Source organism: Aegilops tauschii, chromosome 3 (genome assembly GCF_002575655.3).
Source record: "Aegilops tauschii subsp. strangulata cultivar AL8/78 chromosome 3, Aet v6.0, whole genome shotgun sequence".
Classification (NCBI taxonomy): Eukaryota; Viridiplantae; Streptophyta; class Magnoliopsida; order Poales; family Poaceae; genus Aegilops; species Aegilops tauschii.
Window position 1 is genome coordinate 512784573 of NC_053037.3, and position 21992 is coordinate 512806564.

The following is a 21992-nucleotide window of genomic DNA, read 5'->3' on the forward strand; positions in this document are numbered from 1 at the left end:
TTTATATTGAACGGTGGAGCTGTCAGTTGGTGCAGTTCTAAGCAAAGCGTCGTGGCGGGATCTACGTGTGAAGTGGAATACATAGCTGCTTCGGAAGCAGCAAATGAAGGAGTCTGGATGAAGGAGTTCATATCCGATCTAGGTGTCATACCTAGTGCATCGAGTCCAATGAAAATCTTTTTTGACAATACTGGTGCAATTGCCTTGGCAAAGGAATCCAGATTTCACAAGAGAACCAAGCACATCAAGAGACGCTTCAATTCCATCCGCGGCCAAGTCAAGGAGGGAGACATAGAGATTTGCAAGATACATACGGATCTGAATGTTGCAGACCCGTTGACTAAGCCTCTCTCACGAGCAAAACATGATCAGCACCAACACTCCATGGGTGTTAGAATCATTACTGTGTTATCTAGATTATTGACTCCAGTGCAAGTGAGAGACTGAAGGAAATATGCCCTAGAGGCAATAATAAAGTTGTTATTTATATTTCCTTATATCATTATAAATGTTTATTATTCATGCTAGAATTGTATTAAACCGGAAACTTAGTGCATGTGTGAATGTATAGACAAACAGAGCGTCACTAGTATGCCTCTACTTGACTAGCTCGTTGAATCAAAGATGGTTAATTTTCCTAGCCATAGACATGAGTTGTCATTTGATTAACGGGATCACATCATTAGAGAATGATGTGATTGACTTGACCCATTCCGTTAGCTTAGCATACGATCGTTTAGTATATTGCTATTGCTTTCTTCATGACTTATACATGTTCCTATGACTATGAGATTATGCAACTCCCGAGTACCGGAGGAACACTTTGTGTGCTACCAAACGTCACAACGTAACTGGGTGATTATAAAGGTGCTCTACAGGTGTCTCCGATGGTACTTGTTGAGTTGGCATAGATTGAGATTAGGATTTGTCACTCCAATTGTCGGAGAGGTATCTCTGGGCCCTCTCGGTAATGCACATCACTATAAGCCTTGCAAGCAATGAAACTAACGAGTTAGTTGCGGGATGATGTATTACTGAATGAGTAAAGAGACTTGCCGATAACGAGATTGAACTAGGTATTGAGATACCGACAATCGAATTTCGGGCAAGTAACATACCGATGACAAAGGGAACAACGTATGTTGTTATGCGGTTTGACCGATAAAGATGTTCGTAGGATATGTAGGAGCCAAAATGAGCATCCAGGTTCCGCTATTGGTTATTGACTGGAGACGTGTCTCGGTCATGTCTACATCGTTCTCGAACCCGTAGGGTCCGCACGCTTAATGTTCGGTGACGATCGGTAATATGAGTTTATGTGTTTTGATGAACCGAAGGTAGTTCGGAGTCCCGGATATGATCACGGACATGACGAGTAGTCTCGAAATGGTCGAGACATAAAGATCGATATATTGGATGACTATGTTTGGACTTCGAAAGGGTTCCGGGCAAGTTCGGACAAATACCGGAACCCCCCGGGGAGTGTAATGGGCCTATTGGGCCTTAGTGGAGAAGAGGAGGGGCGGCCAGGGCAGGCCGCGCGCCCCCTCCCCCTCTAGTCCGAATTGGACAAGGAGGGGGCGGCGCCCCCCTTTCCTTCCCCCTTTCTCCTCCTTCCCTCTCTCCTACTCCTACTCTTGGAAGGGTTGGAGTCCTACTCCCGGTGGGAGTAGGACCCCCCTTGGGGCGCGCCTAGAAGGGCCGGCCTCTCCCCCTCCTCCACTCCTTTATATACGGGGGAGGGGGGCACCCCATAGATACAAAAGTTGATCAGTTGATCTTTTAGCCGTGTGCGGTGCCCCATCCACCATAATCCACCTCGGTCATATCGTAGCGGTGCTGTCGGATCACGGGTTCCGGTAAAACCCTCAAGGTTCGAACACTGGGGTGCGCGCGAAGACCTCCTCCCTACCGACCCACACCCTAGCTCTCTAAGATCTCACGGACGAACTCGACGAACTCGCAACACAGAAAGACACAAGATTTATACTGGTTCGGGCCACCGTTGTGGTGTAATACCCTACTCCGGTGTGGTGGTGGTAGATTGCCTCTTGGGCAGATGATGAACAGTACAAGGGGAAGAACAGCCTCCTGAGGTTGAGGTGTTCTTGTGCTCGGTGTGTGGCTAAGGGTTGGCTCTAGATCTAGTTTGCCTCCGAATGAGTTCGTCCCCTCCTACTGTGGTGGCTAGTCCTATTTATAGAGGCACTGGTCCTCTTCCCAAATATTGAGCGGGAAGGGAGCCAACAACGACCAATTTGAAAGGGGACAGCTAGTATAGCTTATCCTGACAAAAGTAGCCTTCGCCGGCAAAAGGCTCTGGAGGTGACGCCGTCTTGGGCTCCATGGTGACCTCCGTCTTGCCGTCCTGCTGGTCTTGGTCTTATTGCACCGATATGGAAACCTTTGCTTGATGCCTCGGTACTCCGCGCCTGTGCTTGTCCCCTTGGCACCAAAGAGGAAACAAGGACGCTGCGCGCGCTGGCGCCCGCTGATGTCTACTACACAACCTTCTTCTTGTAGATGTTGTTGGGCCTCCAAGTGCAGGGGTTTGTAGGACAGTAGCAATTTTCCCTCAAGTGGATGACCTAAGGTTTATCAATCCGTGGGAGGCGTAGGATGAAGATGGTCTCTCTCAAACAACCCTGCAACCAAATAACAAAGAGTCTCTTGTGTCCCCAACACACCCAATACAATGGTAAATTGTATAGGTGCACTAGTTCGGCGAAGAGATGGTGATACAAGTGCAATATGGATGGTAGATATAGGTTTTTATAATCTGAAAAATATAAAAACAGCAAGGTAACAAATAATAAAAGTGAGTGTAAACGGTATTGCAATGCGTTGAAACAAGGCCTAGGGTTCATACTTTCACTAGTGCAAGTTCTCTCAACAATAATAACATAATTGGATCACATAACTATCCCTCAACATGCAACAAAGAGTCACTCCAAAGTCACTAATAGCGAAGAACAAACGAAGAGATTATGGTAGGGTATGAAACCACCTCAAAGTTATCCTTTCTATTCGATCTATTCAAGAGTCCGTAGTAAAATAACATGAAGCTATTCTTTCCGTTCAATCTATCATAGAGTTCGTACTAGAATAACACCTTAAGACACAAATCAACCAAAACCCTAATGTCACCTACATACTCCGATGTCACCTCAAGTATCTGTGGGTATGATTATACGATATGCATCACAGAATCTCAGATTCATCTATTCAACCAACACAAAGTACTTCAAAGAGTGCCCCAAAGTTTCTACCGAAGAGTCAAGACGAAAACGTGTGCCAACCCCTATGCATAAGTTCACAAGGTGAACCCGCAAGTTGATCACCAAAACATACATCAAGTAAATCACGTGAATATCTCATTGTCACCATAGATAAGCACATGCAAGACATACATCAAGTGTTCTCAAATCCTTAAAGACTCAATCCGATAAGATAACTTCAAAGGGAAAACTCAATCCATTACAAGAGAGTAGAGGGGGAGAAACATCATAAGATCCAACTATAATAGCAAAGCTCGCGATACATCAAGATCGTACCACCTCAAGAACACGAGAGAGAGAGAGATCAAACACATAGCTACTGGTACATACCCTCAGCACCGAGGGTGAACTACTCCCTCCTCGTCATGGAGAGCACCGGGATGATGAAGATGGCCACCGGTGAGGGATCCCCCCTCCGGCAGGGTGCCGGAACAGGGTCCCGATTGGTTTTTGGTGGCTCCAGAGGCTTGCGGCGTCGGAACTCCCGATCTATTCTGTTCCCTGATGTTTTTAGGGTGTATGGATATATATATAGGCGAAAGAAGTCGGTCAGGGGAGCCACGAGGGTGGGGGGCGCGCCTCCCTGCCTCGTGGCCTCGTCGAAGCTTCCCTGATGTCTACTCCAAGTCTCCTGGATTGCTTCCGTTCCAAAAATAACTCTCCCGAAGGTTTCATTCCGTTTGGACTCCATTTGATATTCCTTTTCTTCAAAACACTGAAATAGTCAAGAAAACCGCAATTTGGGTTGGGCCCCCGGTTAATAGGTTAGTCCCAAAAATAATATAAAAGTGTTTAGTAAAGCCCATAAACATCCAAAACAGATAATATAATAGCATGAGTACTTCATAAATTATAGATGCGTTGGAGACGTATCAGCATCCCCAAGCTTAATTCCTGCTCGTCCTCGAGTAGGTAAATGATAAAAGAAATATTTTATGAAGTGTGAATGCTAGCAGGTGCACAAGCTTGATCAATGATAATTTCAATCACCTTTTCTAGCATCATTATATGTCATAACAGTAGCTCATATCATAAAGCTTCTCATGATCAAGTAACAAGCTATTCACATGTTAAAGCATAGACCATAACCTTTCTGGAAAACTAACAAACTATGTTCTCAGTCATCAAACAATTGCAATTCATCTCATTTTCAGGAAGGGTCTATGTAAGAGCTTTGATTTAGCAAATTCCACATACTCAACTATCATATAGTCTTCCATGATTGCTACCTCTCAAAGCATATTTTTAGAACAAATAGCATTCATCGAACACAGAGAAAGATAGGGGCTTAATGTTTCGCCTCCCAACCTTTTACCTCAACGGTAATGTCAACAAAAATAATTCATGATCAAATATATTTGAATGGCCATATATGCTTAGATCTTTCCCCAACACATGATGCTTGCCAACTAAAGAGTAGGTTGGAATGAGAAGGAATACTACTGACTCTTGCATAAAAGTCAAAGATAGACCCTTCGCAGAGGGAAGCAGGGATTTGCAGAGGTGCCAGAGCTCGAAGCTAAAACAGAGATGAAATTAATTTTGAGAGGTATGCTTTCATTGTCAACATAACGACCAAGAGTTCCCAATATCTTCCATACTACATACATTATAGGCGGTTCCCAAACAGAAAGGTAAAGATTTTACTCCCCCTCCACCAACAATCACACTCCACGGCTTGTCCGAAACAACGGGTGCCGTCCAACTTTCAAGAATCCTAGGGTAGTTTTGTTTAAATTAATTGCGATTTTGTTTTTGGTCTTTTGACCATAGGACTGGGCATCCCAGTTACCAGCCATTTTCTCGTGAATGATGAGCGGAGTCCACTCATCGTGAGAATAACCCACCTAGCATGGAAGATACTGACAGCCCCTAGACGCTACATGAGCGATTCGGGCATACAAAACAGATTATTATTTGGAGGTTTAGAGTTTGGCACATGAAAATTTACTTGGAACGGCAGGTAAATACCGCATATAGGTAGATATGGTGGACACTCATGGAAGTAACTTGGTTCAAGGATTTTGGATGCACAAGCAGTATTACCGCTTAGTACAGATATTTTGGCTAGCAAAGGATTCTAAATAGCAAGCACCACATGTTAGAGGATCCATAACAATATAACTTCTATACAAATATACCCAAGCATAACTCATTATGTTGTCTTCCTTGTCCAACTTCAACTAATTTGCTCAGGTTTGAAAATAATTAATGGGGCTCACAATCATAGAAGATGTCCAAGATAGTATATTTATATGTGAAATCTCTCTTCCTTCAATATTCTTTCATGAATTGTTCAAGTGACCAATACAATGTTTGCTAACCTTCAAAAAATTTACCACCTCTACTTCTTATATGTGAAGGTATTACTCCCCAGGGGAAAGGCATATGAAACATATATAATTTCAGATTTATGACATTCAAATCATTCAACCATTTACTCATAGGATATAAGTGAGGCACACGAGTAAATGGCAAACTACTCCAAAAAGATATAAGTGAAGATCAATGAGTAGTTAAATAATTATGTAGCTATGTGAAGACTCTCTCCCATTTTAAGAATTTCAGATCTTGATACTTTATTCAAACAGCAAGCAAAACAAAATAAAATTACATCTAAGAATAGCAAACATCATGTGAAGAAGCAAAAACTTAGGATCAACCGATACTAACCGATAGTTGTCGAAGAAGAAAGGTGGGATGCCAACCAGGGCATCCCCAAGCTTGAGCTTTTGTGTCTCCTTAATTCCTCTCATATCACGGTCCCCCTAAATCTCAAAAGCTTCATCCACACAGAACTCAACAAGGACTCGTGAGATAAGTTAGTATAAACCAATGCAGAAACCTTATCATGTTCTACTGTAGCAAATCACTAAAATTATTTCAACATTGCATACTAAATGCCTCTGCATATTTAATAGTCCTATCCTCTAATAGAATCATTAAACAAGCAAACATATGCAAACAATGCAAACATAACAGCAATCTGCCTAAACAGGACAGTCTGTAAAGAATGCAGCAAGATCCATACTTCCCCAGCTCCAACAATTATGAAAGAAAATTCCCACTGTAGTAAATTTATAAGAGCTTATTATGCAAAAGGTTTCAACATTTTATCATTTTCTTACTTTCTAGGGAATTTTTGCAACAGCAGTAAACTTTCTGTTTTGAAACAGCAACATGTATACTTGCAAAATAAGCATGGTAAAGGCTATCCTTGACATTTTTATTGAAAATATAGATGCAAAACATTATTATAAATAACAGCAAGCAAAACTAACAAAAAAATGACGCTCCAAGCAAAACACATATCATGTGGTGAATAAAAATATAGCTCCAAGTAAAGTTACCGATGAACGAAGACGAAAGAGGGGATGCCATCCGGGGCATCCCCAATCTTAGGCTCTTGGTTGTCCTTGAATATTACCTTGGGGTGCCTTGGGAATCCCCAAGCTTAGGCTCTTGCCACTCCTTATTCCATAGTCCATCGAATCTTTACCCAAAACTTGAAAACTTCACAACACAAAACTCAACAGAAAACACGTAAGGTCCGTTAGTATAAGAAAATAAAACCACCACTTAGGTACTGTTGTGAACTTATTCTAAACTCATGTTGGTGTAATATCTACTGTATTCCAACTTCTCTATGGTTCATACCCTCCGATACTACTCATAGATTCATCAAAATAAGCAAACAACACATGGAAAACAGAATCTGTCAAAAACAGAACAGTCTGTAGTAATCTGCATCAAACGCAAACTTCTGGAACTCAGAGAAATCTGCCAAAATAGGAAGACCTAGATAATTTGATTATTGATATACTGCAATTGGAATCAGTATTTTATCACTTTCTGGTGATTTTTAACAATTGTTTTTGTGAGCAGAAAGTTTCTGTCTTTTTCAGCAAGATCAAATAATTATAATCCAAGAAGATCCTATAGGTCTTACTTGGCACAAACACTAATTAAAACATAAAACCACATCTAAACAGAGGCTAGATGATTTATTTATTACTAAACAGGAACAAAAAGCAAGGAACAAAAATAAAATTGGGTTGCCTCCCAACAAGCGCTAACGTTTAACGCCCCTAGCTAGGCATGATGATTTCAATGATGCTCACATAAAAGATAAGAATTGAAACATAAAAAAAGCATCATGAAGAATATGACTAGCACATTTAAGTCTAACCCACTTCCTATGCATAGGGATTTTTTGAGCAAACAACTTATGGGAACATGAAACAACTAGCATAGGAAGGTAAAACAAGCAAACCTTCAAGATTTTCAACACATAGAGAGGAAACTTGATATTATTGCAATATGTAGAAGCATGTGATCCTCTTTCATAATAATTTTCAGTAGCATCATGAATGAATTCAACCATATAACCAGCACATAAAGCATTCTTTTCATGATCTACTTGCATAGAAATTTTACTACTCTCCACATATGCAAATTTATTCTCATCAATAGTAGTGGGAGCAAACTCAACAAAATAACTATCATGTGAAGCGTAATCCAATTGAAAATTAAAATCATGATGACAAGTTTCATGGTTATCATTATTCCTAATAGCATACAAGTCATCACAATAATCATCATAGATAGCAAGTCTGTTCTCATAATCAATTGGAACCTCTTCCGAAATAGTGGATTCATCACTAAATAAAGTCATGACCTCTCCAAATCCAGTTTCATAAATATAATCATCATAAATAGGAGGCATGCTTTCATCATAATAAATATTCTCATCAAAACTTGGGGGACTAAACATATCATCTTCATCAAACATAGCATCCCCAAGCTTGTGGCTTTGCATATCATTAGCATCATGGGTATTCAATGAATTCATACTAACAACATTGCAATCATGCTCATCATTCACATATTTTGTGCCAAGCATTCTATGTAATTCTTCTTCTAGTACTTGAGCACAATTTTCCTTCCCATCATTTTCACGAAAGACATTAAAAAGATGAAGCATATGAGGCACCCTTAATTCCATATTTTTTGTAGTTTTCTTTTATAAACTAAACTAGTGATAAAACAAGAAACTAAAAGATTCGATTGCAAGATCTAAAGATATACCTTCAATCACTCACCTCCCCGGCAACGGCGCCAGAAAAGAGCTTGATGTCTACTACAAAACCTTCTTCTTGTAGACGTTGTTGGGCCTCCAAGTGCAGAGGTTTGTAGGACAGTAGCAATTTTCCCTCAAGTGGATGACCTAAGGTTTATCAATCCGTGGGAGGCGTAGGATGAAGATGGTCTGTCTCAAACAACCCTGCAACCAAATAACAAAGAGTCTCTTGTGTCCCCAACACACCCAATACAATGGTAAATTGTATAGGTGCACTAGTTTGGCAAAGAGATGGTGATACAAGTGCAATATGGTTGGTAGATATAGGTTTTTGTAATCTGAAAATACAAAAACAGCAAGGTAACAAATAATAAAAGTGAGCGTAAACGGTATTGCAATGCGTTGAAACAAGGCCTAGGGTTCATACTTTCACTAGTGCAAGTTCTCTCAACAATAATAACATAATTGGATCACATAACTATCCCTCAACATGCAACAAAGAGTCACTCCAAAGTCACTAATAGCGAAGAACAAACGAAGAGATTATGGTAGGGTACGAAACCACCTCAAAGTTATCCTTTCTGATCAATCTATTCAAGAGTCCGTAGTAAAATAACACGAAGCTATTCTTTCCGTTCAATCTATCATAGAGTTCATACTAGAATAACACCTTAAGACACAAATCAACCAAAACCCTAATGTCACCTAGATACTCCGATGTCACCTCAAGTATCTGTGGGTATGATTATACGATATGCATCACAGAATCTCAGATTCATCTATTCAACCAACACAAAGTACTTCAAAGAGTGCCCCAAAGTTTCTACCGGAGAGTCAAGACGAAAACGTGTGCCAACCCCTATGCATAAGTTCACAAGGTGAACCCGCAAGTTGATCACCAAAACATACATCAAGTAAATCACGTGAATATCCCATTGTCACCATAGATAAGCACATGCAAGACATACATCAAGTGTTCTCAAATCCTTAAAGACTCAATCCGATAAGATAACTTCAAAGGGAAAACTCAATCCATTACAAGAGAGTAGAGGGGGAGGAACATCATAAGATCCAACTATAATAGCAAAGCTCGCAATACATCAAGATCGTACCACCTCAAGAACACGAGAGAGAGATCAAACACATAGCTACTGGTACATACCCTCAGCACCGAGGGTGAACTACTCTCTCCTCGTCATGGAGAGCGCCGGGATGATGAAGATGGCCACCGGTGAGGGATCCCCCCTCCGGAAGGGTGCTGGAACAGGGTCCCGATTGGTTTTTGGTGGCTCCAGAGGCTTGCGGCGTCGGAACTCCCGATCTATTCTGTTCCCTGATGTTTTTAGGGTGTATGGATATATATATATATAGGCGAAAGAAGTCGGTCAGGGGAGCCACGAGGGTGGGGGCAGGCGCGCCTCCCTGCCTCGTGGCCTCCTTGAAGCTTCCCTGGCATCTACTCCAAGTCTCCTGGATTGCTTCCGTTCCAAAAATAACTCTCCCGAAGGTTTCATTCCGTTTGGACTCCGTTTGATATTCCTTTTCTTTGAAACACTGAAATAGGCAAGAAAAAAGCAATTTGGGTTGGGCCTCCGGTTAATAGGTTAGTCCCAAAAATAATATAAAAGTATTTAGTAAAGCCCATAAACATCGAAAACAGATAATATAATAGAATGAATACTTCATAAATTATAGATACGTTGGAGACGTATCACCCGCCTGGCGCCCGCCTGGTCTCGGTCGTCGTGGCTTACGTCACGAGGACCTCGCGAGGTTTGCCTTGCCTTGATCTCTCCGCCCCTCGTGAGCCTGCCTGGCGAGGCCGCTCCCGAGGATGTCTTGTGTCGTCCGCCTCGCGAGGCTTGGCCCCTCGCGAGGGTCTTGAATGCCTTGTCGATGAAGATGGGCCGTACGGGCCTGCTAGCTCAGCCACGCCATGGGCCGCAGGCAGGCAAGTCTGGGGACCCCCGTTCCCCAAACGCCGACAGTAGCCCCCGGGACCAAGGCGTGCTCGGGCTTGGCTTCGGGGCGAAGCCAAAGGTCAAGCGCGCAGTGCCGCGGGCCCCAAAAGCCTGCCGCCTCGGTTGACGCGTGGCGGTTGATTGGACATGGGCGTCTCCTCTTCCCCACGCTGCCTCGGCAACTGCCCGACTTGACAAAAAGGCTGGCGCAGACCAGTGCTTGCCTTCATTGCTTCTTCCTCGCCTTGCTCCAGATCCCCTTTCTCGCTCCTTGCTGCCGGAACTTCCAGATCCGCTCCAACCTCGCTCCGCGTCTGCGACCAATGGCGCCACTTAAGGTCAAGTCCTCCTCAGCGCCGGCTTGGTTCGAGCCAGCCCTTGATGTGCCCAACGTCACGGAGAAGAACCTAGCCGCCACGCACTTGCTGACGGCGGGGGAGAGCAACGAGAGGGGGAAGACGGAGCTCCGGCTTGCCTCCGACGCGCCGGAGCCTGAGGGAAGCACCTTCTTCCCTTTCTTCATGAGCAGCATCGCCGCTGGGTTGGTTCCCCCCTTTTCTGATTTCTTTTTCGAGGTCCTCGACCACTTCGGGCTGCAGGCACTGCATCTCCATCCCAACTCCATTCTTCTCTTGTCTATCTTCGCCTACTATTGCAAGGCGTACCTGGGCATGATGACGTCCATGGCACTGCTGCGCCACTTCTTCTTCCTCCGCGTCACCGGCGGCCATATCTCTGGGTGCGTCGACTTCATCGCGGCCAACTGGCCAACTCGATCTCGAACACCAGGAAGAGGGTTGAAAACATCAGGGCCAAATGGGTCATGATGAGTGCCAAGTGCGTCCATCCATGCTTGGAACTGCCGACGGAGGCGCCCCAGTTTGACAAGGGGTGGTCTCGTGTAGAGCTCACCGACGAACGGGCGTCGTCGGTGTTGGAGCAGATGAAGACCGATTTGGAGCCGGGCAATGCGAAGGCGGCCAAAGTGACGGGGGCCATGCTCCTGAGGGAATTCTTGACGCTGCGCGTTGCTCCACTTCAGGCGCGCACGCGCCCTTTGTGGAAGCTTGGAGATGAAGAAGACAAGATTCGTCTGAGCCCGGTGGCCCTGCCTGATGACGAGCTGACTGCAGTTCTGCGCCTCTTGGTTGGGAATAACCAAGAGTACCCGCCGAGCGCCTTTGTTCCTTTGTTCCACCGCAAGGACTGGGAGCAATTCGTTGCCACCAGGCCGACCTTTGATGCGCGTGGGCTGGTGCCTCCGGCGCACACTGGGGCCTCTGCAACGTCGAAGCCGGTGGAGGTGTCTTCTGACGAGTCCCGCGGGGAGGAAGAGGGGGAGGAGGACTCGGAGGAGACCCACGAGGAGATGGGGGAGAACTCCCCCTTTAGCAAGGCCGACATCCTCCACGCTCTGCCAGACGACGCCGAGGTCGACGCCCGCCAGGAGGAGAGGGAGCTACCCCTCATCCCGATAAGGGGTAGATCGTCGCTGGTTTCTCAAGATGCTGCCTCTGTCTTGACACCGCCTGGGGCCGGCTCCGGCCCTTCTGCTGCGCCGTCTTCTGCCCCCGGAGCCCATGTGCCCACTCCTTAGGCCCCAATGCTTTCGGGTTTCAGGCTCCCCAAGCGGAAGGTGACTATGTCCCGGTGGATCAGTAAGTGCTTCGAGCTTCGTCTTGTTCCTGCTTGTACTTGCTATTTTCTGACATTCGCCCTTGGTTGATCAGGCCGGTGTCTTCAGCGAAGAAGAGGAAGGAGGATGCTGCGGCCGTGCCCCCCTCTGCGTAGAAGAGAGGCGACAGCACTCGCACCTCCCCAGCCCGGTCGTCCTCGCGAGGCCAAGAGGAGCATCATCAGGAGGAATCAGCCCCCGTGGCCCCGCTGGCTCCGGTAGTGCCAGCACCCGGCTCGGCTGATGAGGTCCCAAGGGCTCCGGAGCCCTCGATCTTCCAGGCTCTCGTAACGACATCGCTTCCTCCTCGTGCTGCGCCTCTGGCCCCAAATTCTTCTGCTTCCTCCACAGTCTTGGAGCATGTCTTCTCGGGGATGGCCAAGCTGCGGGAAGACATCCTAGGCGCGGACCCGCACGTAGTGGCCGGGCGCCTGGAGCTGGCCTCGAGCTGGCTTCACTCCGACTCGGCAGTTCGAGCATCGCTGAGCCAGGCCGCGGCGGCCTCTGAGAAGGAGAAGCAGGCCGCCACCAGAGCTGCGGCCGATCACGAGGCGGCGCTGAAGGATGCCGAGGCCGCCCGCGACTGCTGCCGAGAGCTAGAGGGCGAGCCGAAGAGGCTGCGCGATGAGCGCGCGAAAGAAGCACGTGACCGCGAAGCGAAGGAGGAGGATATGAAGGCTCGGTTGGACACCATCAAGGGCCGCGACACTGAGCTGGGGGAGCTGACGAAGGCGCAGGCCGTGGAGCGCAGTCGACTGGAGGAGTTGGAGCAGAAGGTGAAGGCGAGGGAGGCAGAGCTCGACGCCAAGGCGAAGGTCCTGGCCGAAGACCGCGTGGCCTTCTAGCTTCTTGAGAAGAGGTCCAGCGTGGTGCTGAAGTCATTGTACGAGAAGGGCCTGGAGAAGGCACTGACTACCGACGAGGATGGCCCTGCTCAGCTGCTTCCCCACTTGGTGAAGGCGCTTGAGGAAGTCGTGGAGGGCACCGGTCCCATGGCTGAGGCAGAGGCTCGTGTCCTTTCTTCAGCTGCGCTGACGCGTGTCTTCAGCCATCTATATCTTCGCGACCCCAATGCTCGTCTCGACGAGCTTCTGGAGCCTGTAGCTGATGAACATTGTGTGGCCGCCGCAGCAGCCGTGAAAGGTCAGGTGGAGGCCCTGCTGAAGAAGTTTCGCGGCTTCGTCCTCGCGCCCTCGACCAGCGATGCTGCCGATCCTGCGGCTGGCGGTGTGGGTGAAGGTGACGCTACCAAGGGAGGAGCACCTTCTGCAGGCGATGGCGGTGTCGAGGGGTGACCTGCGGCTGCTTTCCTGTTTCATTCCTGCAATATGCATCAGGCCTCATGGAGGCGTTAAACTTTCATTGGATATTGTGAGAACAATATGTCTTGTAATATTTGCTTCCAGATTTTGCGATTTTCTTCCTATTTGCTTTGTATTCTCCGTCGGCAGAGCCCAGCCCCGCACATACCTCAACCGCCGTTGGGCCGATCGGAGACCAGGATGGACCAAGGAGTGAGGGGCTACATGACCAGTTAGGCTCTTGAGTCGCGATGCTCAGGAGTCCCCCTTGACGCGCAAACAGCTTATAGGGAGGATACGCGAGGATAGGTTGACGTTCTACATCGGTAGATCCCGGCCCCGCGCATACCTCAACCGCCACTGGGCCGACCGGAGACCAGGACGGACCAAGGAGTGAGGGGCTATGTGACCAGTTAGGCTCCTGAGTCACGATGCTCAGGAGTCCCCCTTGACGTGAAAACAATCTCTATACCTTTGCCCTCGCCGAGGCCCGGCTCGGGAGGGGCGTGCGACGACCAGGTCCGGGAGACCTGGTTGGGTGGCGTATGCTTGGGCGTGACCCGAGTGCAGCCCCCGTGCCCAGCCCCCTCGCGCGGCTCTCCCGAGGGGAGGCGTTGCGGTGAGGCCGGACGTTGAGCTCTGGGGCTCCCTAAGGTTGGTACGACCGTGAAGCCGCCCTCAGTTGTTTATCACTAGCGCGGAGCATAGTGCTTCCGCTTGTGCACGGGCATAGCCACTCCTCGGCAGTGTCGACGGCCAGCGCGGAGCATGGTGCTTCCACTTGTGCGTGGGAGGGGGGCTCCCTCTATGGAGAGCCCCCGGGGCGTGTACAGCCCCGCCCTGACACGTGGCTTGCACGGCAGGGCTAGACGAGGTGTATCTGGGCACTCGTGAGCCAGCGCTGGACTCACGAGGCCCTAGCTCAAGGCGGGTTGCGCCTGGTCTTGGTTCTTGTTCGCTGTGCTGGTCCTGCGAGGTGGTCAGACAACCTGCGCCGAACGAATCTCCTGAGGTTATTGCGTGAGAAAGCCAAGTACCAACGGCCCCAGGAGGTGACGTAAACGGGGCCGGCCCGCCAAACAGAGCTCAGCCGTTGGATTTATCGACACTGCAGGGACGGGCCCGAGCACAAACGTCGTGCTCAACTTACTCACGCGAAGGGTCCTGAAGAAAGACGGCCGGCGCATGGTCCCCATGATGGGTGGCGATCGAGCAGGTAATAATCATAGGTAGATTAAACATGAAGGCAACAGGCTTAAGTAAATGCGAGGGAGATACATGCCACTGGGTCAGGCCCGAGCGGCTTCGGGGTTATGCAGCCCGAGGGGCGCTCCCAACAAGGTAAGCTAAAGACATAAAAAGGGATACATGCCACAGGGACGGACCCACGCGGCCTGGGAATGATGCAGCCCGTGGGGCGCTCCCAGCTAAATGAACTTGGAAAACGTCACCTGGTTCTGTTGACAAAGGAGAGTTGGGGCAGCTGAAGGTGCGCGGCGAAAGGATTGCTCCTCACGAACCACCGGGGCCCTGAGCCTCAGGAGGCTCTGGGGGCCCAGGTGGTTCCTTGAGGACCATCTCCATCTCCGTCAGGACGGCATGGTGCCTAGCCTCTTGAGCCACTAGGATGCACGGCAAGTTGCGCTGGTAGGCGGACGACACGCTCGGCAGGCCAAATGGCATGCGAACGTAGCTGTGCGGTGGGCCCTCGCAGCGTCCCACGCGTGAAGGCCAGAAAAGCTCCTGAGAAGCGGCCCTGTTGAGCCCTGGAACGTCGATGCAGACGCGCAGCCCGACATCCTCGCCTGGATGGGAAGCTGTGCCTCATGTGCAGCGGTCGCCGCGCATGGCCCTTGTGTCTTGCAATTCCTGGGTGGTCTTGGTGATGAACTCCTGAACGGTGGGCGATCCTTGCCCTGTGCCCTCCTAAGGGAAACGTGCCGTGAAGCATGCCTCCAAGCGGTGCCCAAGCGCCTCCCTCGTGATGTGAGCAAGGTCTGATGCCCTCTAGAAGAAAGCCCCTGAGCCCTGCCTCAGAAGGGCGCCGGGCGTGCCTTCCTATGCGATGGAGGGAGGCGCCCCTGTGCGAGCGCTGATCCTGGCGAGGCTCTAGCTGCGACGCCACCCTCCTGAGGTCCTGCACGGCGCAACTGCTTCTTCTTCTTGGGGATGACCTCAGGAGGGCCCTCGCCCTTGTTGTCGGGGTCGTCGATTGCTGCAGCTTGGAAGGCACGCTCGAGGGAGCACTACGCATCTCTTTCTTCACATGGGACCGTGATGATCCCGCCGCTTCCCGGCATCTTGAGGACATTGTAGCCGTGACGGGTCACCGCCATGAACTTGGCCAGGGCTGGATACCCGAGGATGGCATTGTACGGCAGACGGATGTGCGCGACGTCGAAGTCGATGTGCTCGGTGCGGTAGTTCTTGCGTTCTCCGAAGGTGACAGGGAGGCGGACCTGCCCTATCGGTGTGGTGGAACCGTCGGTCACTCCTGAGAAAGGCTTGGTAGGCTGAAGCTGGTCATATGGCACTTCGAGGTTGTCGAACGTGTCGACGGACAGGACGTTGAGCCCTGCGCCGCCATCGATGGGGGTCTTGGTAACTTGTATGTTGCCGATGACTGGGGAGCAAAGCATCAGGAGGGCACTAGCGGAAGCTGCGCACTTGAGCTGATCTGCCGAGTTGAATGTGATGGGGCACTGGGACCACCTGAGCGGGCATGTGGCCTCGAGCTTGGGGAGGACTGCATTCACTCCACGAGCAAACTGCTTGAAGATACGCTGCGAGGCTGGGGCCTGGGCTCCGCCCAAGATGCAGGCGATAGCACGCGGCTCCTGGAAGCCCCCAGCCCCCTCGTCTTGATGGTGGTCGTCATTCCTTCTTGGCGGTGGCGGCAGCGGAGGGAGCCCAGTGTTGCCTTGAGGATGATCCTCATGAGGCTGATCCCTCCAGGCGCCCTCGCGAGGCTGATCCTGCCAGTGGACCTCACGAGGCCGGTCGCGCCACTCCTGGCGTGGGCCACGGTCGTCCCAGCGTCCGCCACCGCGTCCTCCTCCTCGGCCGTAGCCTCGGTCGCCGCGCTCGGGGCGTCGACCGAAGCGTCCTTCACGAATGGCTCTGAGCTCTTGACAGTCACTGGTGTTGTGGGTATTCAGGTTGTGGAAGGCGCAGAACGGACGGCTGCTCTTGGATGACTCTGGTTGGTCTCTGCCACGCTTGGTGTCTGGTTCCGCTGCGAGCACGACTGCTCCCTTGCGCTTCACGTCCTTGGCCTTGGCTTTCTTTTCCTCCGGGTCTGCGGCTGGGAGCTCGAGGAGGGAGAGGCGCCCCTCCTTAGCTCTTGCGCACTTGGTCGCCAGGTTGAACAACTCCAGGGACGTGCACAGCTCCTCATGGATAGGGAGCTCTTCCTTCATCTTGACGTCACGGACGCCATCAGAGAACGCAGAGATGATGGCCTCGTCCGTCACCTTGGGGATCTTGAGGCAGACGTTGTTGAAGCGCTGGATGTACTTCTGGAGGGTCTCTCCCGGTTGCTTCTTGACGCGGTGCAGGTCACCCGCAGCCGGCGGGCGGTCGCGCGTGCCCTGGAAGTTGGTGACGAAGCGGTTGCGCATCTCGTCCTAGGAGGAGATCGAGCCCGGTGGCAGGTTCAGGAGCCAGGAGCGGGCGCCATCCTTGAGGGCCATGGGGAACCAGTTCGCCATTACTTTCTCGTCACCATTGGCCGCTTTGATGCTCAGCTCGTAGAGCTGCAAGAACTCCGCGGGGTCAGGGGTGCCGTCGTAGCGAGGAGGCAGATCCGGCTTGAACTTGCCCGGCCAGGCGACGCTACGCAGCTCGGGGGTGAAAGCGCGGCAGCCGGCTCTTGATGTCTACTACACAACCTTCTTCTTGTAGACGTTGTTGGGCCTCCAAGTGCAGAGGTTTGTAGGACAGTAGCAAATTTCCCTCAAGTGGATGACCTAAGGTTTATCAATCCGTGGGAGGCGTAGGATGAAGATGGTCTCTCTCAAGCAACCCTGCAACCAAATAACAAAGAGTCTCTTGTGTCCCCAACACACCCAATACAATGGTAAATTGTATAGGTGCACTAGTTCGGCGAAGAGATGCTGATACAAGTGCAATATGGATGATAGATATGGGTATTTGTAATCTGAAATTATAAAAACAGCAAGGTAACTAATGATAAAAGTGAGCACAAAAGGTATTGCAATGATAGGAAACAAGGCCTAGGGTTCATACTTTCACTAGTGCAAGTTCTCTCAACAATAATAACATAATTGGATCATATAACTGTCCCTCAACATGCAACAAAGAGTCACTCCAAAGTCACTAATAGCGGAGAACAAACGAAGAGATTATGGTAGGGTACGAAACCACCTCAAAGTTATTCTTTCCGATCAATCCATTGGGCTATTCCTATAAGTGTCACAAACAGCCCTAGAGTTCGTAGTAAAATAACACCTTAAGACACACATCAACCAAAACCCTAATGTCACCTAGATACTCTAATTTCACCTCAAGTATCTGTGGGTATGATTATACGATATGCATCACACAATCTCAGATTCATCTATTCAACCAACACATAGAACCTCAAAGAGTGCCCCAAAGTTTCTACCGGAGAATCAAGACGAAAACGTGTGCCAACCCCTATGCATAGGTTCATGCGCGGAACCCGCAAGTTGATCACCAAAACATACATCAAGTGGATCAATAGAATAACCCATTGTCACCACGGTTATCCCACGCAAGACATACATCAAGTGTTCTCAAATCATTAAAGACTCAATCCGATAAGATAACTTCAAAGGGAAAACTCAATCCATTACAAGAGAGTAGAGGGGGAGAAACATCATAAGATCCAACTATAATAGCAAAGCTCGCGATACATCAAGATCGTGCCAAATAAAGAACACGAGAGAGAGAGATCAAACACATAGCTACTGGTACATACCCTCAGCCCAGTGGGTGAACTACTCCCTCCTCGTCATGGAGAGCGCCGGGATGATGAAGATGGCCACTGGTGAGGGATCCCCCCTCCGGCAGGGTGCCGGAACAGGGTCCTGATTGGTTTTTGGTGGCTACAGAGGCTTGCGGCGGCGGAACTCCCGATCTATTCTGTTCCCCGAAGGTTTTAGGGTATATTGGTATATATAGGAGGAAGAAATACGTCAGGGGAGCCACGAGGGGCCCACGAGGGTGGAGGGCGCGCCCCCTGCCTCGTGCCTTCCTCGTTGATCCCCTGATGTGCACTCCAAGTCTCCCAGATTGCTTTCTTTCCAAAAATAACTTTTCCGAAGGTTTCATTCCGTTTGGACTCCGTTTGATATTCCTTTTCTGCGAAACACTGAAACAAGGGAAAAACAGAAACTGTTACTGGGCTCTGGGTCAATAGGTTAGTCCCAAAAGTAATATAAGAGTGCATAGTAAAGCCCATAAAACATCCAAGATGAATAATATAATAGCATGGAACAATCAAAAGTTATAGATACGTTGGAGACGTATCAGCATCCCCAAGCTTAATTCCTGCTCGTCCTTGAGTAGGTAAATGATAAAAACAGAATTTTTGATGTGGAATGCTACTTGGCATAATTTCAATGTAATTCTTCTTAATTGTGGTATGAATATTCAGATCCGAAAGATTCAAGATAAAAGTTCATATTGACATAAAAGTAATAATACTTCAAGCATACTAACTAAGCAATTATGTCCTTTCAAAATAACATGGACAAAGAAAGTTTATCCCTACAAAATCATATAGTTTAGTCATGCTCCATTTTCGTCACACAAGAATGCTCTCATCATGCACAACCCTGATGACAAGCCAAGCAATTGTTTCATACTTTAGTAATCTCAAACTTTTTCAACCTTCACGCAATACATGAGCGTGAGCCATGGATATAGCACTATGGGTGGAATAGAATATAATGATGGGGGTTATGTGGAGAAGACAAAAAAAAGAAAGTCTCACATCAACGCGGCTAATCAATGAGCTATGGAGATGCCCATCGATTGATGTTAATGCAAGGAGTAGGGATTGCCATGCAACAGATGCACTAGAGCTATACATGTATGAAAGCTCAACAAAAGAAACTAATTGGGTGTGCATCCAACTTGCTTGCTCACGAAGACCTAGGGCATTTGAGGAAGCCCATTGTTGGAATATACAAGCCAAGTTCTATAATGAAAAGTTCCCACTAGTATATGAAAGTGACAAAACAAGAGACTCTCTATCATGAAGATTATGGTGCTACTTTGAAGCACAAGTGTGGTAAAAAGGATAGTAACATTGTCCCTTCTCTCTTTTTCTCTCTTTTTTTGGGGCCTTCTCCTTTTTTATGGCCTTTCTCCTTTTTATTCCTCACTTGGGACAATGCTCTAGAAAATGATGATCATCACACTTCTTATTTATTTACAACTCAATGATTACAACTCGATACTAGAACAAAGTTTGACTCTATATGAATGCCTCCGACGGTGTACCGGGATATGCAATGAACCAAGAGTGACATGTATGAAATAATTATGAATGGTGGCTTTGCCACAAATACTATGTCAACTACATGATCATGCAAAGCAACATGACAATGATGAACGTGTCATGATAAACGGAACGGTGGAAAGTTGCATGGCAATATATCTCGGAATGGCTATGGAAATGCCATAATAGGTAGGTATGGTGGCTGTTTTGAGGAAGATATAAGGAGGTTTATGTGTGAAAGAGTGTATCATATCACGGGGTTTGGATGCACCGGCGAAGTTTGCACCAACTCTCAATGTGAGAAAGGGCAATGCACGGTACCGAAGAGGCTAGCGATGATGGAAAGGTGAGAGTGCGTATAATCCATGGACTCAACATTAGTCATAAAGAACTCACATACTTATTGCAAAAATCTACAAGTCATCAAAAACCAAGCACTACGCACGTGCTCCTAGGGGGATATATTTGTAGGAAAAGACCATCGCTCGTCCCCGACCGCCACTCATAAGGAGGACAATCAAAGAACACCTCATGTTTCAAATTTGTTACATAACGTTTACCATACGTGCATGCTACAGGACTTGCAAACTTCAACACAAGTATTTCTCAAATTCACAACTACTCAACTAGCACAACTTTAATATCACTACCTCCATATCTCAAAACAATCATCAAGCATCAAACTTCTCTTAGTATTCAACACACTCATAAGAAAGTTTTTACTAGTCTTGAATACCTAGCATATTAGGATTAAGCAAATTACCATGTTGTTTAATACTCTCAAAATAATATAAGTGAAGCATGAGAGTTCATCTATTTCTTCAAAATAAAACCACCACCGTGCTCTAAAAGATATAAGTGAAGCACTAGAGCAAACAACAAACTACTCTGAAAGATATAAGTGAAGATCAATGAGTAGTCGAATAATTATGCAACTATGTGAAGACTCTCTAACATTTAAGAATTTCATATCTTGGTATTTTATTCAAACAGCAAGCAAAACAAAATAAAACGACATGACGCTCCAAGCAAAACACATATCATGTGGTGAATAAAAATATAGCTCCAAGTAAAGTTACCGATGGAAGTAGACGAAGGAGTGGATGCCTTCCGGGGCATCCCCAAGCTTTGGCTTTTGGTTGTACTTGAATATTACCTTGGGGTGCCTTGGGCATCCCCAAGCTTAGGCTCTTGCCACTCCTTATTCCGTAGTCCATCGAATCTTTACCCAAAACTTGAAAACTTCACAACACAAAACTTAACAGAAAATCTCATGAGCTCCGTTAGCGAAAGAAAACAAAACACCACTTCAAGTTACTGTAATGAACTCATTCTTTATTTGTATTGGTGTTAAACCTACTGTATTACAACTTATCTATGGTTTATAAACTATTTTACTAGCCATAGATTCATCAAATTAAGCAAACAACACACGAAAAACAGAATCTGTCAAAAACAGAACAGTCTGTAGTAATATGTAATTAACGCAAACTTCTGGAACTCCAAAAATTCTAAAATAAATTGTTGTACTTGAGGAATTTGTCTAGTAATCATATGCAAAAAGAATCAACTAAATAGAACTCTCCAGTAAAACGTTTTAGCTAATCTCGTGAGCGCTAAAGTTTCTGTTTTTTACAGCATGATCATAAAGACTTCACCCAAGTCTTCCCAAAGGTTCTACTTGGCACAAACACTAATTAAAACATAAAACCACATCTAAACAGAATCTAGATGGATTATTTATTACTAAACAGAACCAAAAAGCAAGAAACTAAAATAAAATTGGGTTGCCTCCCAATAAGCGCCAACGTTTAACGCCCCTAACTAGGCATGATGATTTCAATGATGCTCACATAAAAGATAAGAATTGAAACATAAAGAGAGCATCATGAAGAATATGACTAGCACATTTAAGTCTAACCCACTTCCTATGCATAGGTATTTTGTGAGCAAATAGCTTATGAGAACAATAATCAACTGGCATAGGAAGGCAAAACAAGCATAGCTTCAAGATTTTCAACACATAGAGAAGAAACTTGATATTATTGCAATTCCTACAAGCATATATTCCTCCCTCATAATAATTTTCAGTAGCATCATGAATGAATTCAACAATATAACCAGCACCTAAAGCATTCCTTTCATGATCTACTTGCATAGAAAATTTATTACTCTGCACATAAGCAAAATTCTTCTTATTCGGAATA